We start from the raw sequence: 16,620 nt of genomic DNA, 5'->3' as shown, positions 1-16,620 counted from the left end.
GTCCATGTAAATCGAAAGTAATCATCAACAATAACTAAAGCATAGTAATTGCCACCAAAGCTCATAGTCCTAGAAGGACCAAATAAATCCATGTGCAAAAGTTGTAATGGCCTTGTTGTTGAAACAATGTTTTTGGATTTAAAAGAGGCCTTTACTTGTTTTCCCTTTTGACATGCGTCGCAAAGGACGTCTTTTTCAAAACGTAGCTTTGGTAAGCCAATTACTAACTCTTTAGAGACCAACTTGCTAAGATGGTCCATGTTAGCATGAGCTACTCTACGATGCCATAACCAAGTTTCATCATTTTTACTAACAAGGCATTTCACATCATTTGAGGAAACTTCATCTAGATTAATCATGTATACATTGTCAACACGGTGCCCAATTAGCACAATTTCATTAGTGTCTTGCCTTTTTATCAAACAACATTTTGAATCAAAGGTGACTAAGTTTCCTTTGTCACAAAGTTGGCTAACACTAATGAGATTATGTTTGAGACCTTTGACAAGTATAACATTATCTATGGAGGTAGAAGAATTTTTACCAACTTTTCCAACGCCGATTACTTTGCCGGTGTTGTTGTCTCCATAGATCACGTTTCCTCCGTTTGTAGGCTCTATTGCAGTGAACTTTGATTCATCGCCGGTCATGTGTTTGGAGCATCCACTATCAACATACCAATTTGTATCCTTAGCTCCAACACGTACCTACAAAACAATTAAAATTGGGATTTAGGTACCCAAGTGAATTTGGGTCCTTGATGGTTAGTATGAGCATAATGCCCATAAGGTGCCCATCTCGTATCTTGACTACGAAAGTTTATATGTTTAATTCTAGTAAAGCATACGGGTGCTATATGACCTACTTTATTACAATAATGACATATGACATTTGGATTATGCATCCTATGCATGTTTCTAAATGGTTGCCTAGGTTGTTTCCTAAATGCAACATCTTTTGATCTATATGCATTGTGATTATAATTTCTAAATGAAGCATGTTGAGGAGGATGTTTAAAGGCTTCATTCCTTTTAGGCATGCTTGCCTTTTGGGCTTGCGGTTGCCTAATAGGAGTTTTAGTATTTTTAAATTTTCCTTTTTCAAAACCTAAACCTTTCTTATTATGAACATGCTTTTGGTTTTTCAACATTTTATCTAAGTTCTTTGAAGATTCATTGAACTTAGCTAAAGTGTTCTTAAGATTTGTAATTTCATTTTCATGCATTTTACAAGATTTGTATGGATCACTACTTGTGCTACACTTATCTTTTCCAAGATTGATATTCTCGTTTTTCAACATCTCATTTTGTTTTAAAAGATCCATATTCTTTTTCTTTAGGAGAGAATAATCTTGGGTAAGTTTTGTGTACACCTCAAGTAAGGCATCATATTCATCTTGTAAATTAAAAGAAGTGGAGTTGTCATCACTAACCTTTTCTTCGCTTGCCATTAAGCAAAGATTTGCAACCTCGTCGTCATCGGAGTCGGATTCATCCTCGTTCTCCCATGATATGTATGCTTTCTCCTTCTTCTTAAATTTCTTGTTTTTGTCCTCCTTTTGAAGTTTTGGACAATTGGGTTTAATGTGTCTAACTTCTCCACACTCATAGCATTTTGGTACCTTTGTTTTGCTCTTGAAGTTTTTCTTCATTGCAAACTTATTGAATCTTTTTAATAAGAGTGCAAATTCTTCATCTCCTTCTTCTTCATTATCATCACTCTCTTCTTGTAGTGATGTTGTTTTAAGGGCGAGACTTTTCTTCTTGCTTTCTTCACCTTTTTGTCTATTTAGCATAGTCATCTCATAGGTGAGAAGATTACCTCATAGTTGATCAAATGTAAGTTGATCATAGAGCCTTCCTTCCACAATGGCGTTCACTTTGGAGTTCCATTTTGGTGTAAGGCTTGTAAGCACCTTGGTCACAATTTGTTTATCATTGTATTTTGTGCCAAGCATGCTTAGGTTGTTGAAGATCTTGGAGAGTCTTTCAAGAGCTTCTTCAATGCTCTCTTCATCTTTCATTTTAAAATTTTCCCATTCATGAACCAACATAAATACCTTTGATTCTTTAACGTGGTCGGTTCCTTCGTAAGTGATTTGGAGTTTATCCCAAATCTCTTTAGCGGTTTCACATGTAGAGATCTTCATATAATCATGCTCGTTAAGTGCACAATGAATGAAGTTGATGGCTTTATCATTCATTGCCACTTTCTTCCAATCATCGTCACTATATTCATCTTCTCCTTTCGGTACTTGCTTTGAGACGGAGACTTCTCCTTCTTTAGCGCTTGTTGTCTTTGTTGGAATGTGATTTCCATTCTCAATCACTTTCCAAATTCTCACATCTTGAGAACGGATTCAAATTCTCATCTTATTTTTCCAATAAGAGTAATTTGTTCCACTAAAAAGAGGAGGTCTAGCGGTTGAGTTACCTTCACTAGTGTTGTTGTTGTTAAAGCTTGTGCTTGCCATGATCTTTTCCCTTAAACGGTTAAGTCTTTCAAAGGGTTAAGCTCTGATACCACTTGTAGAACCTATGCACAATTACTCAAGAGGGGGGGGTGAATTGAGTATTGCAACAACAATGAATCTTTTTGCGAAAGTTAAAGACAATAAACAAAAGTGTTATTGTACTAGTATTTTTCCAAGAGCTTAACTCAATTGCTAAGCATTTATAAGGAGCTTTTACTTTCCAATAGACACCAACTCAAATAAATTGATCAAGCTTTTCACCAATCGGACTTAAGCTATTCCTTAAGTACTTACGAAGCTACTTTTCGATCACAATTTATTTGCTCAAAAGGTAAAAGACAATAATATTGAAGAGATGAGTTTGGAGAGATGCAAACGCTATTTAGAGTGGTTCGGCACAATCCTTGTCCTACGTCCACTTTCTTTCTCAATCGCTATTGAGAAGTTCCACTATTGCCAAGCTTCAAGGTGCTCGCGCAAAACCTTTTACAATCCGAGTCCTTAGTTTCTAACACCTTACGGTATATGATCACCACTCGTAGACTAACCCACTCCACTTAGAGATACCTTCTCTAAGATTTGCCTTGAGTACTTAGTATACTTCTTTGGTATCCTCACCGACTATAGTGTTTATAACTCTTGACTCAACCTTGGAGATCACACTCCAATTTACAAAGTGTTACAAGAAAACAATTCTCAAAGAATTGTTGAGATGAAATGAGTACTCTCTAGAAGAGTGTATGATTACAAGTTTATCACTATTGAACCAATTGATATTGCTCTCTCAAATTGTGTATTATAACACCTTAAAAAATGTGTAGAATGAAAGAATATGAACAAGATAGTTTGCAAATACTCACGTGTATGAAATAAGGCTTCAATCCATCTATTTATAGACTCCCCAAACCTTAGAAACGTTGGGGAGTTAATGGGATGGAGCCTTTTTGTCAAAACTAGCCGTTTTTTTATGTTTTTGAATCATTTGCATCGATGCATAACACTTTGCATCGATGCAAATGTGTCTTTGAAGCTGAAATTTGAATTTTCAGCTAGGTTGCATCGATGCAAACATCTTTGCATCGATGCAACAAGTCGTCGCATGTTTTGCATCGATGCAAGATGAGTGTGCATCGATGCAAACCTTAAAGAATGACTTAAAATCACTTCAAAATACTTAGGATTGATCTCAAACTTGTTGGAGTCAATTCCTATGCTTTTGTACCTTTGAAAACAAGTTTTTAAACCATTTGGCTAGCATCGAATTGCAAGATGTGCATCAAAACATTTTGTGAGTGTGTGTTGAGAGATTTAGCAATTGGTTCTTAACAAGAAGTTACCTAAGTCCTAAGACACTATACTTGTCTTCAAATGTTGTGGACTTGAGTTTCTTGTTGTTGTTGTGTTGCTTTCAACTCTTCATTCCTCAACGTTGAATGTTGGTTGATCTTTCAACATGCTTGTTCATTCAAGTTGTTTGTTGGTTTGTCTTTCATGTCGTTTGTTGGTTTGTCATTCATCAAAACCTACGAATACAAACTTCGCATACAAGCAACATGATTTACAGTTAGTAACGTAGTCCAAACCAACAATGAATTCTCAATATCAAATAATAAATTCAATACAAAATAACCGAGAGTAATTAAACCTCGGGTCGTCTTCCTTAGGAGTTGCAATGAAATGTACAATTATTGGCTATGAGAGAAAGCATGGGGATTTGATGATAGCAATTGGCAAGAAAAGTAAAATGTAAGAAAGCAAATAAACATGCAAGGAATGTAAATGGAAACTCTTAGCAAGGATTGGAGAATTTGGGATTCCTATCCTAGTTATGGACCACAAACATGGCAATTGTGTCGAATCAATCTAAACTAGTCAATCCTCCTTGAGAATTAGTCAAAAAACGTAATTGATCTCAATCAATAAGTCCTAGTCAACTCACTAATTACTTAGTGAAAGACTAGCGTCAATGGAAACTAAACCAATTAACTATTCTCACACAATGTGAAATGGACATCCACAACTCAATTCTATCCAAGCATCCAATTCATCAACCAAGAGTGTGAAGACTAAACATGCAAGAAATTAAACATCAAAGCAATAAAAGTCAAAGCAAATAACTGCAAGGAAAGGAAACTTAAAATGCAAGAAACCTCTTGGCACGTAATTGAGAGCTAAGGTTACCTATCCTAGCCATTGACCACAAACACATGATGATTATGAAGAGTTAATCCTACTTAGTCAACCTTACATCGAAGAAAAGTCAAATAGGCATAGCTAATTTCAATCTCTAAGTCCTATGTCAACACTAAGGGTCACATAGAGCCAAGGGAGACCAAATCAGCTAACTACTCTAATATATCAAACAAGAATGGACATCAATGACTAAAGGATCACTAAAGTCAACAATTTCAAGCCAAGAGGGAAGAAAAACTAAGTAAAGACTAAGCCAAGCATTTTATCAAACACTTGGTGTGCATGAGAATAAAATAATATTAAAATACAATAAAATAAATTCTAAAACTACCTAAGCAAGAAAGTAACAATAACAACTAGCGAAAGCAATAAATGACATGGAAACATAAATTTGCATTAATTGGAAATCAAAATGACAAGAGTGTTCATAAAACATAAAATGATAAAATAAAGGAAATAGTAAGAGAAATGAAGAAGAAGAAAGATGAAATAACAATAAATGACAAAGAAAAGTAAATAAAAACAAGAATTAAACATAGAAATTACAAGAAATTAAACTAAAGAACCCTAATTCTAGAGAGAGGGGGGAGCTTCTCTCTCTAGAAACTAAGAGAAAAGCAAGTAAAAGCTAAACCTAATTGCCCCCCCTCCATTTCTCTTCACTTTGGCCTTAAATAGCTTCAGAAAATTAGTTGGACTGGGTTTTGGAGGCCCAAAAATCGTCCCCAGTGATTTGCAATTAATGACCTATGTGCATGCATGCGTGCGTACGCACGACTTACTGTGCGTACACACGTTTGTGCAAAATTCCCATCGTGCGTTGATGCAAGGATTTATACCGGTTCGGAATTCTACAAAATAATTCCGTTGTTAGTATAGTCCAAACCAATAGTCAATCCTCAAATCAAATTAAATTTGGTTTTGTCATAAGTACAAACCCCAAATAAAAAGTAACCGAAGTATTTAAACTCCGGGTCGTCTCACAAGGAATTGCAATGAAGTGATCAATTATTGGCTATGAAGATGCAAGGGGGGTTTGATTTTATAATTGACAAGAAAATATAAATGATAAGAAAGTAAAATAACAAGAACTTAATAAAAGAAATGGAAAGAACTCTTGGCTAGACATAGGAAATTGAGATCACCATCCTTGTCTACATACCAAATATTGATGATTGTGAGGGGCCAACCTATTAAGTCTACCTCCAAAAGCTTTAGGTACGTAATGTCTACTCCTAAGCTTGAAGTACGTCAAATAAGCTTGCTAGAAGAAAGCTCATGAAAGCCGGGAGCAAGGAATTGAGCATCGAACCCTCACCAGAAGTGTATCCGCTCTAGTCGCTCTAGTGTATAGGGTTGATCACTCAATTCTCTTCTACTCATGCTTTCCAAGATTTGTTTTTCTTCTAAAAATCAACAATTATTTAATGCATGCATACATTTATCATGAGGTCTTATTCATAGGTTGTAATGGGGCTAGGGAAAAGGTAGGGATGCATATGGTCAAGTGAGTTTGGAATTTGAATCTTTGATTAACCTAAGCTCTCAGCAAACACATATAACAACCTATACAATTCTAATACACAACCTAGATACCCATGATTCCCACTTTTTCACATACTCATGCATTCCTTTTAATTCACATCCCATATGCATTGTTAATATTACTTTACTTTGGAGCATTTTTGTCCCTTTTTTATTGCATTTTTTTCTTTTTCTATATATATTTTTTCTTTTTTTTAAATTTTTCTTTTGAAATATATTTCTCTTTATTTTGTATTATTTTTTTCCTTTTTTCAATAAAATATATACAAAAGTATCAATGCATATGGTTTAAACATAATTAATACATGAGTATGTACCCAATTCCCAATATTTTCAATGAAAATACAAAGTACACTTTTACCTCAACCAATGTCCCAAGTTTCCTATACCCAATTGATACACACCCTCATTAGACTAAGCTAATCAAAGATCCAAATTAAGGGACATTTATTATTTTTCACTTAAGGGTAGTGATGTGTCATAATTAAGAACAAAAGTGATTCAATAGGCTCAAAATTGGCTAACAATGGTTGATGAAAGGTAGGCTATTTAGGTAAGTGAGCTAATTGAAATGATGGCCTCAATCATATAAATGCATGTATACATGGAATAATGGACCTATAGAATTAAACAAATCAAAGATCACAATCATAGAAAGAGAACAATGCACAAAAGAATGGAGAATAAGTGGTTATATGATGTAGCCATACAATTAGGCTCAAAACTCACATGCTTGTGTTCTTAAATCAAAAACCATGTTCCAAAATAAATTCTTCAAGCAAGTTCACGCAAAAATTTTTTCTTTTTGGTAGGGTTCCCTAAAACAATTTTTCTTGGAAAAGAGATCATCACCCTAACCAAGTAGTCCTAATAAGAAAGAAGTGGTAAGGTATGTAAAAATTCTAACTAACATGCAACCTATCATGCAATGCAACAACTAGCTAACCAAAGAAAATTAAGAATTGGTTCTCAAATCACCAATTCAATGAGACCCAATGACTCAAGGTCACTCAATTCCCTTAGCCTAGGTCAAGAGTAAAGAGAACTACTCAAACACTAAAGGAAACATTCTATAAAACACCTAGTGTGCAATAAAAGTAAACATCACAAAATACAAGAATTAGCAAAACCCATAACTATCATAAGCAAGAAATCAACAATAACAATGAAGATAAACATAGAAGAGCATGGAAACATAAAATTTCATTAAAGAAAATTAAGATCCAACAATGGTTCATCAACATAAAAGAGAGCAAAATAAGAAATTAACAAGAGAAACTAACAAGATTAAGACAATAGAACACTAAAATATCAAGAGTTGTAATCAAAACAAGAATTGAAAGAGAAATTTGAGAGTGATTATCCTAACTTTACCCTAATTTCTATCCTAAATCTAGAGAGAGGAGAGAGCCTCTCTCTCTAGAATTCTATCCTAAAACATGATAAAAACTAAACTATGACTACTTGGTTCATTCCCCCTTCAATCCTTGGGTTCAATAGCATCAGAAAGAGTTGGATTGAGCCCAAAATGCTTCAGAAATTGCCCCCAACGAGTTGCCCAAATTGGACCCACGCTGATCCTGCGACACATGCTTGTCATGTGCGTGTATGCGTCTCTATATGTCAGGAAACTATAGCAAATTATATATCATTTTGTAGCTCCGGATGTTAGCTTTCCAACACAACTAGAACCACCTCATTTGGACCTCTGTAGCTCAAGTTATGATCGATTGAGTGCGAAGAGGTCAGGCTTGACAGCTTTGCGGTTTCTTCATTTCTTCATGTGTTCTCCCGCTTTGCATGCTTTTCTCCTCACTTCTTCCATCCAATACTTGCCTTATGAAGTTCAAATAGGCTTGCTAGAAGAAATCTCATGAAAGCTGGGAGCAAGAAATTGAGCATCGAACCCTTACCGGAAGTGTATCCGCTCTAGTCGCTCTAGTGTATAGGGTTGATCACTCAATTCTCTTCTACTCATGCTTTCCAAGATTTGTTTTTCTTCTACCAATCAACATATGGTCAATTGAGTTTGGAATTTGAATCTTTGATTAACCTAAGCTCTCACCAAACACATATAACAACCTATACAACTCTAATACACAACCTAGCTACCCATGATTCCCACTTTTTCACATACTCATGCATTCTTTTTAATTCACATTCCATATGCATTGTTATTATTACTTTACTTTGGGGCATTTTTGTCCCCTTTTTATTACATTTTTTTTCTATATATTTTTTTCTTTTTTTTATTTTTCTTTTGATATATTTCTCTTTATTTTGTATTATTGTTTTTCTTTTTGTAATACAGTATATACAAGAGTAACAATGCATAGGTTTAAACATAATTAGTACATGAGTATGTACCCAATTTCCAATATTTTCAATGAAAATACAAAGTATGCTTTTACCTCAACCAATGTCCCAAGTTTCCCATACCCAATTGATACATGCCCTCACTAGCTTAAGCTAATCAAAGATCCAAATTAAGGGACATTTATTGTTTTTCACTTAGGGGTAGTGATGTGTCATAATTAAGAACAAAAGGGATTTAATAGGCTCAAAATTGGCTAACAATAGTTGATGAAAGGTAGGCTATTTAGGTAAGTGAGCTAATTAAAATGATGGCCTCAATCATATAAATGCATGTATACATGGAATAATGGACATATAGAATCAAACAAATCAAATATCACAATCATAGAAAGAGAATAATGCACACAAGAATGGAGAATAAGTGGTTAAATGATGTAACCACACAATTAGGCTCAAAACTCACATTCTTGTGTTCTTAACTCAAAAACCATCTTCCAAAATAAATTCTTCAAGCAAGTTCACGCAAAAATTTTTTCAAATTGGTAGGATGCCCTAAAACAGTTTTTCATGGAAAGGAGATCATCACCCTAACCAAGTAGTCCTAATAAGAAATAAGTGGTAAGGTATGTACAAATTCTAACTAACATGCAACCTATCATGCAATGCAACAACTAGCTAACCAAAGAAAATTAAGAATTGGTATTGAAAAAGGAAGTTGTTACCCATGGAGATCGGTCGGACGACCTCCCCAAACTTAAAATTTTGCACCATCCTCGGTGCATGCAAAGAAGGGCAATGTGGATGGGTTGCTACAACTGATGAGCTCCTTCAAAAGATTGTGCGGATGGACTTGTTTATTGCCCCATTTAGAAATTTTTCCTTTCCCTCTTTCGGTGGCCAACCTCAAAGGAGAGAAAAAGAAAGAAAATTAAGCCTACAACAAAGATATGAAAGCAATTAGAACATAGGCGGGGTTAATGCCAAATAAAAGTATAGTTCTCAAATACATGGTAGCTACAACATGTGAGTGAGAAAGCAATTCAAGCAAAGGCATATTAACTAATACTTGATGCAAGAACAAGTTAAAGCTTGAAGAGCATGTTGAGCATCAAGTTCAAATGGAAATTGACACAAACAAGATTAGGGATAATCATGAGAGTATTTGGCCCTATCCTAACACAATGACAACAATGTATAAAAACAAGGGATCATGAGTTAGGACGGACTAAAGCACTAATCTTGTGTGTAGAGAAAATATTACAATTAATGTCAAACAAGTCACAAAGCACCAAGATTAACCAAGAAATTCTCAACAATTGAATATAAGAATCCAACACCATTATTAAAACAAGAACATAGAAAAGAAAACATGAACAAGCTATAAAAACAAAATTAAAATGCAATGGGTGATAATATGCAAATACAACTGATAAACCACTATTTATGGTTTATATTGTGTTTTAATTGAGTGGTTTCATCAAGTCATCACCCACTTATTCATACTAATTGCATGATTTTACATTTTCCTTCCTAGTTTTATTCTATGGTTGAAACCTTGCTTCCTAGAGATCTTTAGTTAGTATATTTTAATTCTCCTTTATACCATTCGATGCCGTGATCCGTGTGTTAAGTGTTTCAGGCTTTATAGGGTAGGAATGGCTTAGAAAATGGAGAGGAACCTTGCAAAAATGGAAGGAACATAAGAAACTAAGGAGATGACCAGCGAACACCGACGCGTGCGAATGGCTCACGCGAGCACGTGGAATGGAGAAAAATGCAGCGACGCGTGTGCGTGCCTGACGCGTACGCGTGGATTGGAGTTTGCACGAATGACACGCATGCATGGACGACGCGTACGCGTGACAAGGAAAATCGCTGAATGACGCGAACGCGTAGACGACGCGTACGCGTGACCTGCGTGATCTGCAGAATTAACAGAAAACGCCAGGGGTGATTTCGGGCTGCGTTTTGACCCAGTTTTCAGCCCAGAAACACAGAATAAAGCCAGGGAACATGCAGAGACTCAACACACAACTTTACACAATAGACATACAATTTTTTAGATACATTGATACATTCTCATTAGGATAGTTTTAGGTTTTTAGATCTGAATTTAGAGAGGATTACTCTACCTCTAGGTTCTCTTTACATTCCGAGTTTGTTACTTTTGCTTTTGGATATTGAAGAGTCATTACCTCCGCTGAAGATACTATTCTAGTTTGTTTCCTTACTTACTCTTTTATTTATTCCATATTCTTAATTCTTGTTTAAAGTAGTAATTGGATTATTTTCATGGATTGTTAATGCAAAGGATTACTTTTATTTTTAATTAATTTTGAATCCCTATTTTATTTAAATTATCATGTCTTCTTCTTATATTTTTATGAGCGTTATATTCATGTCAATGGAGTAGACTCCATACTTGACATGGGGGTTGATTAAAAGGAGACACTTGAGTTGGAAGGCTTAAGTGCTGATTAAACTGGAAGTTGTTGGCTAGTTCTGTATTTACTAACGCTAGACCTTCCCAAGGGAGAGGACTAGGATTTGCGAATAAGAGTTAGCTCAATCACTTGACTTTTCTTTATTTAGTAAAGGTTAACTAAGTGAAAACAACAACCTTTTCAATACTACACTTAAGAGCTCACAACAATGATAGAACTTCCAATTAATCATTCCTCCAGTCAAGGCTTTTTATTTATAATATTAATAATCATTCTTAGTTTTTATTGCTTTAATTTACAATTATTTAATTGCTCATTATTCAACATTTAAAACTCTTGGAAATTCCTAATTAATAAAATAGCATCCTTTCTCGCAACTCGTTGGGAGACGACCTGGGACTCATACTCCCAGTATTTTTTATCTAAATTTTTATGACACCTTTCTAAATTGGTGAGGCAGATTTTAGCTGGTTAAGAGCTATACTCGCAACGCTGTTCTTACATCACAATCTCTTAAATGGCCTAACTTTTACCACGCACCAGTTTTTGGCGCCGTTGCCGGGGAGTTGTAATTGTGTGCTAAATTATTAATTAGTGTACATATTTTATTTTTTATTTGCATATTTTATTTTTATTTTATTACCATGAGCTATATGTTTCTTTAATTGAATGACGCATTCACTGCCTGATCCGAGCTTAGCTGCATTTGATCCTGAAATTGAAAGAACTATTTCACATATTAGGCGAGCTCGACGTCGGTTAGCCTCTGAGGGTGGTGAAGTGATTGTTATCGATTCACCAGTATCATCTGAGGGCGAATCTGAACCGCCATCCGAGAGCGGAACAAGCTCCTTTACTACTGATTCAGTTAATTCACGTGCAGATAGAATGGCAGCACCTAGGAGGATTACTCTCCAGGAAGCTGGAGCCCCAGATTTTACAATGCAGCCGTATCATGTATATCATCCAACTCTGGCTGCAGATTTTGAACTGAAGACTGCACTAATCAACTTAATGCCCAAGTTTCATGGCTTACCTGCTCAGGAGCCCATCAAGCACCTCAGGGATTTTCAGACAGCCTGTTCTACTGTTAGGCGTCAGGGTGCGAATGAAACTTCTATTTTGTTAACTGCCTTCCCGTTTTCTCTTGACGGAAAGGCGAGGGAGTGGTACTACTCCCAACCTGAAGCGACTGTTACTAACTGGGATACGCTCAAGAGAGAAGTTCTAAAAAAATACTTTCCAGCTAAAGTTATAGACAGACTAAGGAAAGAGATCTCATGCATTGTTCAAGGTGAATCAGAAACTCTCTATGAGTACTGGGAGCGTTTTAAGAACCTTCTAGACGCATACCCCCATCACATGATTGACAGGCTAGTGTTAATCAGCTATTTCACTCAAGGCATGAAGCCTCGAGATAAAACTACAGTAGATGGTGCTAGTAATGGTTCTCTGAAAAAGTACAAAACCACAGATGAAGCATGGCAACTGATCAGCGACTTAGCTGAGTTTACTAGGAATCACAGGCACAGGAGCACCCACTCAAAAGCTATTGCAGAAGTTTTCTCTAGCACTGAGACTTCTGCTCTTACACAGAGTATATGCGAAATGACCAACCTACTGAAGCAATTAAAGTTGAATCAACAACAACAAGCTCAGCCTTCCCCACCACAGCAAAGCCAACAGTTAGTTCCACAAAGAGTATGCGGCATATGTGCTGATTATAGTCATTATACTGATGAATGTCCGCAGCTCCAACAAGAAGACACTACTGTGGCAGCTACTGATAACTTCTATGACCGCCCAAATCAAGGATATAACCAACAAGGTGACAACTACAACTAAGGTGGAAACTATAACCAAGGATGGCAAGACAACTCCAACCAAAGTTAGAGGGATAATTCCAACCATGGCTGGAGGGACAACTATAACAGTGGAGGCAGAGACAACAATGGAAACCAGAGATGAAATAACAACAACAGACAGCAGAATCAGAACCAACCTTATAGAGCTCCTCACTTACGGCAATCACAAGGACCACATCACAACCAACAACAGGTCCCTCAGACCACTTATCCCACTTTCTCATCAAATGACGAGATGCTTTGTTCTCTTGCACAAGGACAACAAGACATGCAGACTATACTGAACTCTACTTTAAATGGTCTGAATACCACTTTAAAAGCTCTCGCTGCCCGGATAGATTCATTACCTACTCTCACTAACCAACCTTTTAGCTCCAGTGAAATTCCTTCTCAACCCTTACCTAACTCCAAGGGTGCCATCAATGCCATCACTTTGAGGTCCGGAACCACACTACCTGAGAGGAATCAGGAAGAGCCAAGCCCAATAGAATACGCCCCAATTGAAGACTCAGTGGAAGTAGAAGATGCTGAAATGGAAGATGCTGAAGAGGAAGATGAAGTACAAGACGAGGTTGAGGAAGAAGTAGCTCAGCAAAAGAATGGACCACCAATGGATACAGAAGCTGCAAGTGGCACCATCCCTATCCCATTCCCACACCTTGCAAGGAAGTCCAGAAAGCAGATGAAACTTGATCCCAAAATGGTAGAAATTTTCAAAAATGTTGAGGTAACTGTTCTCCTTTTTGATGTTATTCAGCAAGTACCTAAATATGCAAACTTTCTGAAAGATTTATGCATTCATAAAGAGAAAATTAGTGAATTAGAAACTATCCCTTTAGGTAGTTCTATATCTGCTTTAATGGGAGGTATACCTGAAAAATGTAGTGATCCAAGTCCATGCATGGTTAACTGTACCATTAGAGGTGTAATATTTTCTAATTGCATGTGTGACTTAGGAGCATGTGTTAGTATAATGCCATTGTCTATATATGATACTCTAAGGCTCCCTCCCTTAAAAAGGTCGGCAGCTCGTTTTGTGTTAGCAGATAAAAGAATTATTACAGTAGTTGGAATTGCTGAAGATGTATTAGTGAGTATTAAGGGACTCACATTTTCCATTGACTTCTATATCCTGGAAATGCCCCCTAATGACTCAAGAAGACCATCATCAATCCTGCTTGGAAGGTGAAAAACCACTATTTTATGGTTTATATTGTGTTTAATTGTGTGGTTTTATCATGATCCTTACCCACTTATTCATTAAATTAGCATGCAATTATAATTCCTTCCTGAATTTATTACATGTTTGAAAACTGCTTCCTAGAGACTTTAATTATGTATTTTTAATTCTCCTTTATTCCATTCGATGCCGTGATCTGTGTGTTGAGTGTTTCAGACTTTACAGGGCATGAATGAGTTGGAGATTGGAAAGGAAGCTGGCAGAAATGGAAGGAACACAAGAATTTGAGGAGATAACCAGCGAGAAGTGACGCGGTCGCATGGCTCACGCGACCACGCGAAGGAGAGAAAATCGCAGTGACGCGGCCGCATGGCTCACGCGGCCGCGCGGATTGGAAAAGCTAAAGTGACACGGTAGCATGGACGACGCGAACGTGTGGCAAGGAAAAGCGCGAATGACGCGTCCGCATGGGTGATGCGATCGCGTGACATTTGCGATCTGCATAATCTGCAGAACTCGCTGAGGGTGATTTTGGACCTTATTTCGACCTAGTTTTCGGCCCGGAACAACAGACTTGAGCCAGAGAACATGCAGAATCAAAGGACAACATTCATTCTACACAGTTTTCAGTTTTAGATCGAGTTTTACTCCTCCTCTAGGTTTTTTTCTTTAGTTTTTAGGATTTAATTTTCAATTGGTCTTAGCATTGGAACATTGAGAAGAGTTAGTACTTCATCAAGACTTCGTCATTCTAGTTCGTTCTCTTAACTTGGTTTTATTATTCCATGTTCTTTGCTTTGCTCAATTTTGTCAATTGAATACTTTTATGATTATTTAATACAAGGGTTATTTCTTTTATTTTAATTCATTTTAATTTCCAATAATCATGTTTTCTTTTAATTCCCTTTCATGTGTTATGGATTTATTATTTACAATGAGCGAGTAGTTCCCTCACTTGATGGGGAGTTGATTGAAAGGAACTCTTGAGTTGGAAGGATTGAAAGAAAATTTGTAATTGGGTTAACTGTTGGATTGCTATCTAGTCACTAACACCAATCCCTTCGAACTAAGTGGGTTGCAACTCGTGAACAGATCTAGCATTCCAACTCGTTTGACTTTTCTTTACCTAGTAAAGGATAACTAAACAGAACTACCATTAATTATCAATTAATCTTGAAATTATTCCATCAATAATAGAGATTCCAACTAATCAACTCCCACTCAAGGCTTTTACTCATATTATTTAATTTCTCAATTTAATTTTCCATCTACTTAACTCAATTTCTTTGGAAACATCTGATTAATAAAATAGCACACTTTTCTACAACTCGTTGGGAGATGACCTGGGACTCAAACTCCCAGTAATTTTTACTTTAAATTCTCTGTGACATATTTCTAAATTGATAGGCAGATTTTCGGTGAGTTAAGAACTATACTTACAACGTAACTATTTTAATAATTTTTAATTCACCAACTTCTGTGCTCCGTCAGAAGGCAATTCCTGAAGACCTCGAAGTTCAAGCTGGACACATTCTCAGGAACTTACTCCTTTGAGATAGATGGCAGAACAGTAAGTTTCAGTTTAAATGAAGCTATAAAGCACCCTCTGGAAGATCATTCTATCTTTCAGTGCGACATCATTGATGAAACTATAGCTGAAGTTCACCAAGAAGAATTAGAAGAGAAGCACATGTGGCAAGGTCCAAGTGTGGGGACACCCTCTGAACATAATAAAGACACCTTACCATTACCACTAGCCCCGGATGATCCAGAACCTAGCCATGAGCAGAAATTGGAATTGAAGCCCCTTCCTCCACACCTCAAGTATGCTTACCTTGAGGATAATCAGAAGTTTCTAGTTATCATTGCAAGGGAACTCACTTCTCAACAGGAGGAGCAACTGCTTAGTGTGCTGAGAAAACATAAGAAAGCAATTGGATGGAGCTTGGCGGATATAGTAGGCATCAGCCCTCAAGTTTGTGAGCACAGAATATATTTAGAAGAGGAATCAAAACCTGTCCATCAACCCCAAAGAAGATTGAATCCAACCATCTTAGAAGTTGTCAAGAAAGAAGTGACCAGGCTACTTGAAACAGATATCATTTACCCCATCTCAGATAGTGAATAGGTCAGTCCAGTACAAGTGGTGCCCAAGAAGTCTGGAGTCATAACAATAAAAAATGAGCATGGAGAGCTCCTGACAACTAGAGTGCAAAATTCATGGAGGGTTTGCATTGACTATAGGCGTCTCAACCAAGCTACTCGCAAGGATCATTACCCCTTGCCATTTATTGATCAGATGCTCGATCGCCTGTCAGGTAAATCCCATTATTGCTTTTTAGATGGTTATACAGGCTACTTTCCAATTCATATAGCTCCTGAGGATCATGAGAAGACCACTTTTACATGTCCCTTTGGAACGTACTCTTATAAAAGAATGCCTTTTGGCTTATGTAATGCACCTGCTATATTTCAAAGATGCATGATGAGTATCTTTTCAGATCTTATTGAGAACTGTATGGAAGTATTTATGGATGATTTTAGCGTATATGGTGATTCATTTGACCTTTTCTTGGATAGTTTAGCTAGAGTATTAGACAGATG

General features: G+C 36.6%; 1 non-coding gene across 1 annotated transcript; it reads right to left on the bottom strand.

Annotated features, from left to right (window-relative positions):
• Window positions 1–12,231: 12,231 nt before the first annotated feature.
• LOC148580157 (small nucleolar RNA R71) lies at window positions 12,232–12,339 on the bottom strand. The gene has a single exon (XR_015896297.1). It is a non-coding gene; the product is annotated as a small nucleolar RNA R71 (small nucleolar RNA).
• Between the last annotated feature and the right edge of the window lie 4,281 nt (window positions 12,340–16,620).

This window comes from Arachis ipaensis, chromosome B10 (assembly GCF_059453495.1).
Source record: "Arachis ipaensis isolate K30076 ecotype BB chromosome B10, ASM5945349v1, whole genome shotgun sequence".
NCBI classification, from domain to species: Eukaryota; Viridiplantae; Streptophyta; class Magnoliopsida; order Fabales; family Fabaceae; genus Arachis; species Arachis ipaensis.
The sequence above is the reverse complement of the archived record's forward strand: the minus strand, read 5'-3'. Positions and strand labels throughout refer to the sequence as shown.